The sequence below is a fragment of the Schistocerca piceifrons genome, chromosome 9 (genome assembly GCF_021461385.2).
Source record: "Schistocerca piceifrons isolate TAMUIC-IGC-003096 chromosome 9, iqSchPice1.1, whole genome shotgun sequence".
Classification (NCBI taxonomy): Eukaryota; Metazoa; Arthropoda; class Insecta; order Orthoptera; family Acrididae; genus Schistocerca; species Schistocerca piceifrons.
The window spans coordinates 50,227,530-50,238,789 of NC_060146.1; positions in this window are offsets into that span (position 1 = coordinate 50,227,530).

The following is an 11,260-nucleotide window of genomic DNA, read 5'->3' on the forward strand; positions in this document are numbered from 1 at the left end:
ATGAGTGACTTGCCTGTAGATGATATTCAAGTGCAGATGTTGGCTGGTTTGCCACAGCAGACAACATTTGGTCTCACAGTATTATTTCTTTTGTAAATGTGTTTGTGGGCCCTGATTTATCCCTACGCGAAATCTGTTTTCTGATCCAACATTTGGGTTCCGTCTTTCTTGTGTTTAACTCTTGCCACAACTCTGATACACAACCTATACTGTAGCATCGATACCTGCCCATGTGATTTCAGCTGATGCCATATTGAAAGCTGTGCACTGCGTAGAAGTTGTGGCGTCCTGTGTGAAAGGTATCTCACAGGACACTGCAGAAAGCAACAAGCTGTAGGGCCTCATCAGTTCTGTGTGTGAAACCAGCTTAAGGACTGGAAAATTACACAAGTGACACCAGTACACGAGAAGGGAAAAAAGTAATCCACTGCCATATTGACCCATGTCACTGACATCGATCTGCTGCAGGATTCTGGATCATAAACAGTGTCTGAACATTATGAAATACATAGAAGAAAACGATTTGTTGACCCATAGCCAGCAAGGATTCAGAAAATACGGTTCTGGCTCTTTGTTCACACAAGTAATGAGTGCTGTAGCCAGGGAATCTGACGTTGATTCCATATTTATTGATTTTCATAAGTCTTTTGAAACCATTCTTTGCAAGTGGAGTCTTATCAAATTGCGTGAAAATGGAGTATTGTCTCGATGTATGACTGGATTAATGATTTCTTGTCAGAAAGGTCACAGGTCACAGAAACTAACTATGAGACATCAATTGAAACTGAAGTGACTGCTGTCTACTGAAGTTATCAGAAGATAAAAATGAATTGCTGAAGTATGTAGATGAGACACGTTTATGGTGAGAAAAATGAAAGTTGACGCTAACCAATAAAAAGTGTGAGCGCTTTACCTGATTACTGAAAAGTATCCATTAAATTCCGGTTACGGAATAAATCACACAAAATTATTGTTTTCAACACATCTAAATTCCAATGGCTTACTGTCATGAAAAACTTAAATTGGAACCGTCATATTGAAAATGTAGTGTGGGCATATTACCAAAGACGGTTTTATTGGCAAACATTTAGAAGATGTAACAAATCTATTAAGGGCACTGCCTAACCTACACTTGTCCATCTTCTTCTGGAGGAAGTTCAAAGGAGGGCAACTCATTTTGTATTATTGTGAAACAGGGGACATAGTATCACAGATTCGATATGCATGTTGTAATGAAATTATTAAAACGAAGGCGTTTTTCATTGTGGCGAGATCTTTTCATGAAATATCAATCAGTGTGAGGGAATAGCTGAGTCTTTCACATATCCCTGTGGACGCAAGAATGATCAGCATCAGTTCAGCTAGCCAATAATCACACCACTCCCCATGGGATCGCATGCATGTAGTGAAAAAAATGTCTCACAACAGTAACCCTAGCAAAGATGAGACATGGGTGATGTACTTCAAAGAGGTAACAAACATACTGTTCATCTAACTATGAAATGAAACAGTGGTCCCCATTGATCCCAATTAATTGCAAAGTTCCCTGCTGAAATTCATGAATAGCAGATTATTACAGGAGCACTTGGATCACAAACAGTGCAGTGAATAAGAAAACTACCAGCTGTTTACATGGGTAAATACAAATCTACAACATGAATATTTTGGCAAAGATTGGCTAATTCAGGTGGATGGGACAAGACTAATCTACACACTGTTTATGGAGAAGTAAATTCACTGTGATTGGCTTTGTCTGCCAGAAGAATAAAAAACTATACATGCATTTAACATTTTCAGTTGATTCTTAATGAACCTGCAGATGATCACAAAATTAGGTACTGGATTGCAAAATGTGTCTACTCCTAATAGTATACCAATAAATACACATGAATTCTCTCATAGTGGCGACCAATGTTAAACAAAGTGCGTGCCACGATCTGCCACAGTCTATATAACACATCTGGCAAAATCTCAAGTCAAGTGTTCTCTTCTGTCTCCTGAATTCAAGTCTCTTCTGTATCTCACCCAGAAGTATCCTCTACTCTGCCTTGAAAAGAAGTGTTCTCTCTATCAAAGCTGAGTTCATTCTTTACTCTGCAAATCCACGAAGTTTTCATGCCTCAATAAAATCGGCTTCTGCAAAATGCTGGCCAGTGATATCTTTGTTAGTGAGTCAGCAATCTCCCCTCTGTGCAACATTAACCAGTAGTTACACACCAGGGCTCGAAGCTCTTAAACAATTTTGAGTTCCTCTCGCAGTCTTCAGCTAGTCTGATATTCTAGCCAATGTGACCACCTACACATAAGCACTTCTCCAAAAATGTTAACTTGACTTACTCTTCTTCCATATTTGTTTAGGTTGAACGATGACAAGACCTCTTACAATTTTTTACCTCAGATATAATTCACCTCACATAAAGCAGTAACAGAGAGTCGGCCCTATGGCCTACAAATAGAAAAGAATTCCTATTTAGGAATAAGGCCAGCTACTTCTCACAGCACACCAAGATATTTTTCTGTCACTGACTATCCCTTGCATATTATTCCAAGAGGCAAGTTCTCAGCGCAAAACAAAGTTCCTTTGAAGTTTGTTTTGCCTGGATGCCTCCATTTGTAAAAACTGTGACCATTTCCTGAGTGCAGTCGTCTGTCGCACCATATTAAATATTTATGTGAATGTAGCCCTAGACTCACGTTACACAGTTTTTGTTGTTGTGGTCTTCAGTCCTGAGACTGGTTTGACGCAGCTCTCCATGCTACTCTATCCGGTGCAGGCTTCTTCACCTCCCAGTACCTATTGCAACCTACATCCTTGTGAATCTGCTTAGTGTATTCATCTCTTGGTCTCCCTCTAGGATTTTTACCCTCCACGCTGCCTTCCAATACTAAAATGGTGATTCCTTGATGCCTCAGAACATGTACTAACCAACCGATCCCTTCTTCTAGTCAAGTTGTGCCACAAACTTCTCTTCTCCCCAATCCCATTCAGTACCTCCACATTAGTTATGTGATCTACCCATCTAATCTTCAGTATTCTTCTGTAGCACCACATTTCGAAAGCTTCTATTCTCTTCTTGTTAAAACTATTTATCGTCCATGTTTCACTTCTATACATGGCTACACTCCATACAAATACTTTCAGAAACGACTTCCTGACACAAATCTATACTCGATGTTAACAAATTTCTCTTCTTCAGAAACGCTTTCCTTGCCATTGCCAGTCTACATTTTATAACCTCTCTACTTCGACCACCGTCAGTTATTTTTCTCCCCAAATTGCAAAACTCTTTTACTATTTTAAGTGTCTAATTTCCTAATCTAATTCCCTCAGCACCACCCAATTTAATTGGACTACATTCCATTATCCTCGTTTTGCTTTTGTTGATGTTCATCTTACATCCTTGTTTCAAGACACTGTCCATTCCGTTCAACTGCTCTTCCAAGTCCTTTGCTGTCTCTGACAGAATTACAATGTCATCAGCGAACCTCAAAGTTTTTATTTCTTCTCCATGGATTTTAATACCTACTCCGAATTTTTCTTTTGTTTCCTTTAGTGCTTGCTCAATATACAGATTGAATATCATCGGGGAGAGGCTACAACCCTGTCTCACTCCCTTCCCAACCACTGCTTCCCTTTTATGTCCCTTGACCCTTTTAACAGCCATCTGGTTTCTGTACAAATTGTAAATAGCCTTTCGCTCCCTGTATTTTACCCCTGTCACCTTCAGAATTTGAAAGAGAGTATTGCAGTCAACATTGTCAAAAGCTTTCTCTAAGTCTACAAATGCTAGAAACGTAGGTTTGCCTTTCCTTTATCTAGCTTCTAAGATAAGTCGTAGGGTCAGTATTGCCTCACGTGTTCCGATATTTCTACGGAATCCAAACTGATCTTTCCCGAGGTCAGCTTCTACTAGTTTTTCCATTTGTCTGTAAAGAATTTGTAATAGTATTTTGCAGCTGTGACTTATTAAACTGATAGTTCGGTAATTTTCACATCTGTCAACACCTGCTTTCTTTGGGATTTGAATTATTATATTCTTCTTGAAGTCTGAGGGTATTTCACCTGTCTCATACATCTTGCTCACCAGATGGTAGCGTTTTGTCAGGAGTGTCTCTCACAAGGCTGCCAATAGTTCTAATAGAATGTTGTCTACTCCCGAGCCCTGGCAGGAAGGCGTCTGGTGGTCAACAACCCCGACAGTAGCCGGGACAGCACCCAGGATCTGCTCCTAGTGGTCGCTGGAGCTTGTGCTATTGTTCAAAAGGAACAGCCTACAGCCCCCAGGGTGGGAGGGGAGGGGGGGGAGAGGTCCTTCTGGCCCATCCAGATTGCCCAATCATGGATTCAACTAGCTTAAAAGAAAATTACATGCATAGCCTCCAGCAGAAAAAGAAGGAATTAATATACATGCACACAATTTCTTCTTGTATCCATTGGAATTATTCATTGCAGTCTTTAACTATTTTATCAAACAAATGGAATTAAATTCAGGTAGAAATGATTACAAATCAACTTATGACTAGCAACAGTTTTCTCTATTGACTTTTATATTGACTGGTGCACATTAGTTTCAACTATCACCTGTAAGTATAAAAATATTTTGTTGACTTCCGCCTACATATGGATAAATCACCATCACCAAACTCAGAGCTCGTACAGAAAGATCTAGGTGTTCATTTTTGCCACACTTTATTCAAGCGCAGAACACGCAAGAAATAGCCTGAAAAATGTTCTGCAGAACCTCTGCCAAGCACTTAATTGTGAACTGCAGAGTAGTCATGTGGATGGATGTAGCTATTATCATTTTACAGTACCACTGTTGTCTGCCTCATCTGAACCACGACTAGCACCATAATTGTATGATTAGCGATTACCATTAACTGGAATATATGCTTCCAGTTGGGACCTTCCTCTTTCTTATGTGTTGCATATCAGTTTTAAACAAGTAAATCATCAAATCCATGACTTTTGTGGATGTAGCACGTTCTTTAGATACTTAGCATCATTGCATTGTCTTTTCAGGTTTGAGAAAAATATATCACATACATTACACAATGGACACTGCTCATTATTCACTATCTGAAAAAATACAGGTGCTAAGACTGACACTGCCTTAACACAAAAACTGACTGAAATAAATGTTACCAACTTAAGTTCGCTGTAGCATGAAATCATTGACAACTATTCAAGTAACACACCTCTGACACGTTATGTCTCAACAGGCACATTTTCTCTGGTGTTTTGCAGATATTCACAATTTCGTTTTTGCAATGTGTAGCTGGAGTCACCCAAACAAATTCTACACATCACGTTTTTAATGCAACATCAAGTGTCGATGGAAAGTTTGTGTTTGTTCACCATTACAAACAAGATGATGTTGAAAACGGAATTTGACATGCATATTGGGCAGAGCAGTCCTAAATTTGTCTAATGTGATGCTCGTTTTATCAATATGTATTGAAAGGAACATTAAAACACGATTAATAATGAGTATTCCAGCATCTACAGCACTACCCTGGCCCACCATGCTACTGCCATTGAGCAGCAGTAATTGGTTGGTGATTGGTCTTCCTTTTAACTGCCTTGTATTTCAGCAAGCTTTCTTAAGGTAAATGGACTCATACTGAAAAACATAACTGCTGTTATGACCTCATCAACAGTTTTCTCTGTTGACTTTTGTATTGTTTGTTGCACAATACGATGTAAAGAATGTGCAAAACATGGTACATATGGAAGGTTAAAAAGTGTGGCAGTTGCCTTCATATTTGAATTATTGTCCATTATTACAACAGTGATTTTAGAGTTTTTTGCTGATAACAGCCTTTTTGACTGGAATATTCTCTTTCAAATTCTAAAGGTAGCAGGCGTAAAATGCAGGGAGAGAAAGGCTATTTACAATATGTACAGAAACCAGATGGCAGTTATAAGAGTCGAGGGGCATGAAAGGGAAGCTGTGGTTGGGAAGGGAGTGCAACAGGGTTGCAGCCTCTCCCGATGTTATTCAATCTTTATATTAAGCAAGCAGTAAAGAAAACAAAAGAAAAATTCGGAGTAGGTATTAAAATCCATGGAGAAGAAACAAAAACTTTGAGCTTCGCCGATGACATTGTAATTCTGTCAGAGACAGCAAAGGACTTGAAAGAGCAGTTGAACGAAATGGACAGTGTCTTGAAAGGATGATGTAAGATGAACATCAACAAAATCAAAACGAGGACAATGGAATGTAGTCCAATTAAGTCGGGTGATGCTGAGGGAATTAGATTAGGAAATGAGAGACTTAAAGTAGTAAACGAGTTTTGCTATTTGGGGAGCAAAATAACTGATGATGGTCGAAGTAGAGAGGATATAAAATGTAGACTGGCAATGGAAAAGGAAAGAGTTTCTGAAGAAGAGAAATTTGTTAACATCGAGTATAGATTTAAGTATCAGGAAGTCGTTTCTGAAAGTATTTGTATGGAGTGTAGCCATGTATGGAAGTGGAACATGGACGATAAATAGTTTGGACAAGAAGAGAATAGAAGCTTTCGAAATGTGGTGCTACAGAAGAATGCTGAAGATTAGATGGGTAGATCACATAACTAATGAGGAGGTATTGAATAGGATTGGGGAGAAGAGAAGTTTGTGGCACGATTTGACTAGAAGAAGGGATCGGTTGGTAGGACATGTTCTGAGGCATCAAGGGATTACCAATTTAGTACTGGAGGGCAGCGTGGAGGGAAAAAGTCATAGAGGGAGACCAAGAGATGAACACACTAAGCAGATTCAAAAGGATGTAGGTTGCAGTAGGTACTGGCAGATGAAGAAGCTCGCACAGGATAGAGTAGCATGGAGAACTGCATCAAACCAGTCTCAGGACTGAAGACCATAACAACAACAACAACAACAGCCTTTACCCAGTTTGAAACATTTTCTGCAGTGTGTTTCATCAGACTGGAAATACTCTAGAAAGTACAATTTTAATTGAATTTTATCATCTACAGAATGTTCTGTGAGTGCATACAAAATATTATTATCTATGGATGGCCACCAATTATAAGTCTGCTATAGCAGCACCACAATTTAAGATAGGGAAGTTAGATCTGGTGCGATATTTCGGAGTGCACAAGTTACAGCCAGGTGCGGGCCGGATTGCAGTAAGTTATACTGACCAGCGGTTGCAAAGTGGAATGGAGGCCACAGGGGCCATCGAACCACTGAAAAGAGTAAACACAGCGGTTCGCATGTCGCAAGCTATAGGCAGAAGGGGTCCACTGGCGCAACCAGGGTGTGGGGCGTACGTGACTCGGAGTGACATGTTAGCGAATCAGAGGCATGCAGCCGAGTATAAGTAGGTGATGTTTTCTAACGAGATTCATTCAAGTGTGGCAGCTCTCCTGGATGGCGGGGCATGTCACTTCGCCGGGCTACACGCAGCAACAGATGGGGCATCAGCAGGTCGTTGGTTCGACCCTCTGAGGCCGACCCAGGGTCTGCAGCCAGCCAGGGCAGGCCACTCTTCGGCTCGTTACCGTGGGTAGTCGTCTCGGCTCCCGACACACGCCGGAGACTTTCGTGGCGAGGTGCCGCAGATTCCGCTGCCAGATCGTGGACGGTCGTTGCTGCCGTGTTGCCAGCTATGCCAGCCGAGGAAGAAGCAGCAGCGGGGCCGGCCTCCAGCTCCCGCCGGCGCAGCGCAGAGTCAGTGGGGACGGTGGCCACTGAGTCGGCTGCTGGCACAGCCATAATGACGTAATCGGAACTCTACAGCTGGCGAACAAGGCCGACACGACACAGCGTTGCGTTGCACAGGTCGCTGGGGCAGTGGCCTCAGCATTGTGGGGCCTTTGACGTGGACCGATGTGAACGAAGCACTGTAGTGGAAACGAATAAATCATTTGAAGAGCTCGGCCGAGTTTTAATACGGCATCTCCTGGCACCCATCCAGTACATTTGGTGTCAGAATAGCGGACGTCGTCTGTCCAGTACGACGTTCAAGCCCACCGCGTACAGTACAGTCACAAGATGTGGTGAGTGCTGTCAAAATTGTTCTTTTGAGTGTTGGACGTTTTCTTTCTGGTTGGTGTTTTTAGTATGGCTTACCAGAAGCCCCATTGTAGATGTTTCGCGTATGCATATTATTTCTTTTGTCAGAATAAGTGTTAGTGTATTTGGGACAGTAAGATGTTGTTCTGATTACTTTGTATTGGTTTATGATTTTACTGAATATGATGATACGGAGATGTAGGAAGTCAGATTATTCTTGTACTTAGTCCCAAAACAAAACGACTAACTGAGAACGAAAGCAACACAATGGTAGAGTCAAGGACGCAAGGTGTGTCGGAACCAGAAGTGGTACAGATTTTAATGGAAAAGATAGCCCAATTGACAGTGGACAATACGCAGTTGAGAAATGAATTAAAATCTAGAAGTGAGTGGAAAACCGCATCTGATCAGTCGTTGTTGCCTAGGGAGCAGGAGATTGATCCAGCTGCTGTTAGTTTGATTATTCCGTTTTCTGGCAAGGCATCTGAGGATGTGCATTCGTTTGTGGAGGACTTGGAAATTTCAGCTGCGATGAGTGGTTGGTATGATGAGCAGTTGTTACATGTAGCCGAGATTAGACTAACGGGTGAAGCGAAAACATATGTAAGGCGTTCTGACGTCTTAAGGAAGGCAGGACAGTTTAAGCAGATAAAGGAAGGGCTTTTACAAAAGTACAAGAAACAGAATAGCGCTCGATACTTTAGGGATAGTTAAGTACAATGACAAAGCGACAGGGGGAGACGGTGGAGAAATTTGCGGACAGGATGAGGGAAGTTAATGAGTACACTTACGAGTTGGGTCAGACCGATGAAGCAAATAGTGTTCTGTTGCAGGAGGCCGAGCAAAGGGCACTTGATGTATTTTTGAGAGGGTTACTGGCGCATATGTCACGGAAAGTGCGTGAAGGGACTTGTAACATCCACGTGATAAATTTTTGGTTACAGTGCGACGAGAGGAAATTATGCCTCTAACACTTATAAACATTATGTATTCAACATATGAAAAACCAGTGAAAACTTATAAATATTAATTATTTATATAAAATTCTATGATGTAATTAGACATATCGATTTACAATGATAATTGTAAATTCCTTTTATGATCTGCGTTTTGTCTTCCTTTGTTGTTACCTTTGGTTGGATAGCTTTTGTAGGTTCAGCACGCAAGACGCTTATCAAACTGAGGTCTGTTAAGAAATTGTAATTATTTGTTAATTATTATTTGAAAATAGAGTTCATTATAATTATAAATATGACTGAATAATTATTTGTAACTTTAATTCCTCTCTCAGTAAGCATTATCTGTGTTAATTATTTCTTTCCGCTGCAAGGAGCGCAGCCATTGATGATAGCGATTTGTATCGCGTTTTTGTCTGTGTTTTCCTTAGAAACAAATCAAATGTTTGCTTGATGAAGTCTAAATAGTGCACAATACGAAAGTAGAGTTTCTGTAAAGTTCAATAAGCATTTAAAATAGTTATTTGCTCTAACAATAGAAAGTCTCTATCAACTGTCTGCCGCCATCTCAACAATTATCACAACGGCAAATTCAAATTACGCAACTCTGCAGACGTAAATGCTGAACGTAATACAAATGTGTAAAAATAAATGTGCACTGGTGGTTTCGAACTCATTTTAATGAAAATGATTCGAATCAGATTGGTTCTTTAAAAACAGTGCTCATAGCACTATCGTTATAACAAACGTTTCTAGCTGATGTATGGAGGCGAAATCAATTACGCACGAGTTGCGAAGAATATTGTTTCAGGTAACATATGTCAGTGTTATGCGCGGCTGATATTCGGTAGTTTTAATGATCATTTTGCTGAAAAAACTGCTTCCATCTTAATCAACAGTTGTAAGGAACCTGTTGTATGAACTGTGATTTAGTGACACTTACACAACTTACAGACAACACTTTAACACGACGTTAACTTGGAGTTCTTTAGCAACTTGATCAAATCTTTAGCAGGGAGAAAAATTATTTAGTAATTACTCAATGTAATAAAATAAGATTATCATTTCCATTTACAAATTAGTTAAATACCAAACCACTGACTAACACAGCGAACGCCACAGACTCCGAAAGATTTGTATTCGGCCATTCAGCTGGCAATTCAGTGTAAGGAAATAGATGTGGCAACAGGAGTACGCGAGAGGCAAACAGCATTTGCAGCGGGTATAAAATGTTATAAGTGTGGTCGTACGGGACACATGCAGAGGCAATGTACCCAGTCACCAAGGAATAGAGGAAGGGGTGGAAATCAGCAGTGTGGAGGATGGAAAGTGGAGATAGGAGAGGTGGACAATCGTTAAACGACAGATTTGGCCCAAGACCCACATAAAGGAGCTCCCGTTTAATTTCAATGCTATGAATACGTATGCAGAGGTGGAATGTTCAGTGGTAGGGTCCATAGGAACTAAAAGGTTTAAGATTTTGTTAGACACAGGGGTGCAAGTGTCAGTGGCTGCTAAGAATATAATGGGACGAATGAAGTTAGACCTACCACGTTATAGGTTGCGTGCAGTGGGGGATAAGGAGGTCACGCCTTTGGGGTCAGTGATAGTTGGCTTTCGCATAGAGGAAGTCCGATTTAATGCATGCATGGAGGTAGTACCATGGATGAGCGAGGGCTACGACATGATCCTAGGAGTAGATTTCTTGCATCAACATCACACCAAAATTGACCTTGGACAACGAACTGTGGAACTTGGTGGAATGTTATTTCCGCTAGGGGAAACTGTTGTCAATGCAGAGCTGTCGCGAGGGGCGTTCAACGTAATAAACAAACCATTTGAGCCGTGTACATTAGCATTAAGGCTTAATTCGCATGAGTGTGTGTCTAGTGGCACCGGGAAGTTGCTTTGGGTAAGTGTGGAGTCGAACCTACCTGTGGGTACAGTATGTGTTATTGAACCATTGGAGGATAATGAAGATTTGGGTTCACTGGGTTGTTTTGTGAAACGTAGTGCTGTACTGGTACATCAGGGGAAGGACGGGCGAGCAGTTCCCGTGAACGTGGATAATTTTAACGCTGTAGACGCGAATTTGAGGAAAGCAGTTTTAGTAGCAAATTTGGATGTGCCAGATGACGAAGACTAGTGTTCGAGGGGTAGGCGAAGCGATCAACCACTAACTGCCGATAAAACTGCTTTGTGTGACAAAATTAAGCATTTGGCAGGAGAAGAAAGGGAGCAGATGGAAGAATTATTTTGGGAGTTTCTTCCACAAGGGCCG